Source organism: Trichechus manatus, unplaced genomic scaffold (genome assembly GCF_000243295.1).
Source record: "Trichechus manatus latirostris isolate Lorelei unplaced genomic scaffold, TriManLat1.0 scaffold00129, whole genome shotgun sequence".
In the NCBI taxonomy this organism is placed as follows: domain Eukaryota; kingdom Metazoa; phylum Chordata; class Mammalia; order Sirenia; family Trichechidae; genus Trichechus; species Trichechus manatus.
In genome coordinates, this window is record NW_004444065.1 from 5102923 (window position 1) to 5107185 (window position 4263).

The following is a 4263-nucleotide window of genomic DNA, read 5'->3' on the forward strand; positions in this document are numbered from 1 at the left end:
TGGCCAAAAACATACAAACAAACAAAAAAGAATGCTAGGGGAGCTTGCTGTTGGAGTGGAGATATGAGACTATGAAATGGAGAAAAACAGAAAGGGGAAGAGGAAGAAAAGAATGAATGAAGAAAAACAGAAAGTTTAAAGAACTGCAAAGTTCCCAGGTATTCCACCGGTACAGATATGAAGCCTGGGGAAGTCGCTCTCAGGTGTTGCAGTACAGCCTGGCTAGAAGGCGTAGAGGTATACAACACCAGGTATTCAGGGAACAGAAAGAGAAGGAAGCTATAGAGAGATGAGAAACTGAGTAATGAAGACAGACAAAAAGGGAAAAAGATGGAAAAATAAACAAAAGAAATTAAAAAAAGTAAGAACAAGAAAAGCCCCCCAAAATATAGAAAAAAAAAAAGATAAGAAAACCAACAAAAAAGAAATGCCCTCAGTATCCCTCTTCATTTCTGTGCAAGCTGAGCTGGAAGTTTTCTTGCCATGCAGTACCGCCTGGGCAGAAAGGGATCCCAACTCAGGAAAAAGAAAAGAAAACAAACAAACAATTCAAAACAAACAAATGAACAAAAGCCCCAGGATCCCACCAGCATGGCAGCCCACACCGGGGAGCAGCTCCACACGCAAACGGAGCTCCATAGCCCCTCAGGAAGAAGCAAAGATGGTGCACAGAGCCAGGTATTTGAGCAAAAGAGTGGGAAGGGGTGAGAAATAAGGAAGAAATCAAAAGAAGCAGAAAAGAAAGCAACACCAGCAGCCAACAAATGGCACTCGGAGAGTCAGTTAGTGCGGGCTGGTGGAATCCAAGCAGCTGGTGTTTCTTGGACAACAGACGGTGTCCTCAGAAAGCAGAGGTGGCCGAGTGTGGGTGAAGAAGTGTAGGGAGTGGACAAGCATATATCACAAATTACCGGAGCTCTGCAGACCCTCAGGAAGAAGCAAAGATGGTGCATGGAGCCAAGTATTTGTGTGAAAGGAGGGGGAGGTGGTGAGTGGTAAGGAAGAAATCAAAAGAAGTGGAAAAAAGCAACACCAGCAGCCAACAAATGTCATTCAGAGAGCCGGCCATTTCGGGTGTGTGGAATCCAAGCAGCCGGTGTTTCCCGGACAAGAGACTGTGGCCGCAGGAAACAGAGGAGGCCGAGTGGGGGTGAAGAAGGGTGGGGGGTGGGAAAGCATATATCGCAAATTACCAGTTGTTTTGTCACCCACTGGAAGCTCCGTGAAGCTGCTTTCTAGTACCCCCTGTTTGCTGGTCTCCGATAGGAGTCCAAGATGGCAGATCTGTGCTGCGTTAGCTGGTAGGGGACCTCTGTATGAATCTCTCGTTGCTCTCCATTCTCTGTCAGCTCACTCCATTTGGTGCTTGGGTAAGTTCTTTATCTCTTCATTTGATGTTTTAGGGTTTCAGAATTGTTGTATTCTCTGTTCAGCTTAGTTTTTTGGATCTTTGCTGTGGAGGGATGGCATGGTGCTTCTGTCTAGAGTGCCATTTTGCTGGAAGTAAACCAAAATTTTTAAAGAAGAAAAATCTTAAATCTATATGTGATATGTAAGATTAAGTTTCCACTTAGCTAGGCCATGATTCTCAGTTGTTTAGCAGATGTTATGTGATCATTCTCCATTTTGTGATCTGATATGAATAGCCCATCAGTTGAAAGACCAATTGGTTGAAATGTTAGTTGAAAGGCCAATCAGTTGAAATGCCCATAAGTTGAAAGCCAGTCAGTTTCCTTGGGGATGTGGTCTGCGTCCAATATACATATATAGATGTTCTGGCAAAACTGTCTCTGAATCTAACTGCCATCTTCTGCAGCCTGAAATGCAGAACTTGGGATTTTGCAGCTCCAGCAACCCCGTGAGTCAATAGTCTTCCACCTGACCTACTGATTTTGGGTTCATCAGCCCCTCCAACAACTTGAGTCAGGAAAAACTTCTAGCCTTACACCTGACCCACAGATTTGGGAGTTACCAGCCTCCACAACTGCATTTCACGAAACAGAGGAGGACGGAGCTGAATGACTTTATTCAGAAGATTGCCAATAACTCCTATGCATGCAAAAATCCTAAAAGTCCAGTCTATTTTGAAAATCTCCCGACCTCAAAAGCTTGAGCTTATGAATGTCAACCCTACTCCACCAAGTCCTTCTCAGCAAAGCAACCTTGGTCTATCGTCCAATCGTTATGAAAGTAAAGGGGAAAAGCAGTTTTGGAAGGGTTTTTCTAGCAAAACACAAGGCAAAGGAAGTATTCTATGCAGTCCAAGTTTTCCAAAAAAAAAAAGCAATCCTGAAAAAGGAGAAGCATGTAATGTCAGGGCTGAATGTTCTACTGAAGAACGTGAAACATCCTTTCCTGGCGGGTCTTCACTCATCTTTCCAGACTGCTGACGATTTGTACTTTATCCTAGACTGCGTTATCGGTGGAGAATTGTTCTTCCATCTCCAGAGGGAGTGCTGCTGCCCGGAACCACCGGCTCGTTTCTATGCTGCTGAAGCAGCCACTGCCTTGGGTTACCTGCACTCTCTGAACATCATTTATAGAGACTTAAAACCAGAGAATATTTTGCTAGATTCACAGGGACACATTGTCCTAACTGACTTTGGGCTCTGCAAGGAAAACATTGAACATAACGGTATGACATCCACCTTCTGTGGCACACCTGAGTATCTGGCACCAGAAATGCTTAATAAACAACATTGCAACAAGACCATAGAGTGGTGGTGCCTGGGGGCATTTTTATATAAGATGCTGTATGGCCTGCCTCCTTTTTACAACCAAAACACTGCTGAGATGTACCACAATATTCTGAACAATTCCCTGCAGTTGAAGCCAAATATTACAAATTCTGTAAGACATCTGTTGGAAGGCCTCTTGCAGAAGGACAGGACAAAGTGGCTAGTGCCAAGGAGGACTTTATGGAGATTAAGTACCATATCTTCTCCCTAATAAACTGGGATGATCTCATTAATAAAAAGATTTCTCCCCCTTTTAACCCAAATGTGAGTGGGCCCAGCAATCTGTGGTACTTTGATCCTGGGTTTACAGGAAAGTGCATTCCCAATTCCATCGGCAGTTCCCCCGACAGCATTTTCATCACAGCCAGCTTCAAGGAGGCTACCAAGGCTTTCCTGGGATTCTCATATCCACCTTTCAAGAATCTTTCCTCTGAACAGTCCTAGGTTGCTTTTGAAGGATTTTATACGTGTTTTAAAATGTTTTATTTAGCCTTTTGGCAGAGCTGTTTTCTGACAGGCATCTTAAAAGAGAATTTGAACGTCTCTGGAAGCTAGACAATCTTCATTGTGCACAGTTTGTTGGAAGCTTTTTGAAGATCACATCCCCTTTTCAATGAACTCATGAGGTTTTCACTTTTATTCTTCCTTCCAACTGCGTTTCTTTCCCTATAATTTTTTCCATTTGTAATGGATACGTATGTTCCACCATTGTATTTTAGAAGCAGATAACCTGTATTCTAGATTTTACAGGTTCTCAGACAAAAAGGAATTTTGTCTGAGCACGAAATATGCCTAATGTCTCACCCACGTTTGATTTAGATGATTCAGAAGATAAGATTTTGGACTTGGAGTTGATTTAAGACTTTTGGGACAATATGATGGGATGAATGTGCTTTGCGTGTGGCAAGGATTCGCATTTTAGGGGCCAAAGGGTGGAATGTTATGGATTAAATAGTGCCTCCCAAAAATATGTGTTGTAAATCCTAAACTTTATGCTTGTGATTATATTCCCATTTGGGAATGCATTGTCTTCGTTATGTTCATTAGACAGGATTAGTGTAAGGTGTATCTTGAGCCAATCTCTTTTGAGATATAAAAGATATTAAACAAAAGCCAGCAAGCACAGATGGGGAAAGAGATATGCCTAGCCACATGAAGATCTCCCAGGAGCAGAAGCTCAAAGAGACAAGAACTTTCCTCCAGATCCAAGAGAGAGAGAAAACATTTCCCTAGAACTAGCTCTCTGGAGTCAAACTTTCAGCCTCTTAAAGTGTGAGAAAATAAATTTCTGTTCCTTAAAGCCACGCATTTGTGATATTTCTGTTACAGCTACACTAGGTCAGTAAGACATTGTATTTTACAAAATGTTGGCTTTAAATATACAAGTCCTCATATATACATAATTTTTAATCATAGTTGGTTTCCCTACCCATCATCGTGATTTTCACATGATAGACTGTATTTTCTTAATAATTTCCTTGAATAGATTATTTATTATTTTTATTTAAAAGATATTTCTTACTGA

At 41.9% G+C, this 4263-nt stretch overlaps 1 pseudogene; it reads left to right on the forward strand.

Moving 5' to 3' along the window:
• The first annotated feature begins 764 nt into the window (after positions 1-764).
• Positions 765-3182, forward strand: LOC101355549 (serine/threonine-protein kinase Sgk1 pseudogene; annotated as a pseudogene).
• The last annotated feature ends 1081 nt before the right edge of the window (positions 3183-4263 follow it).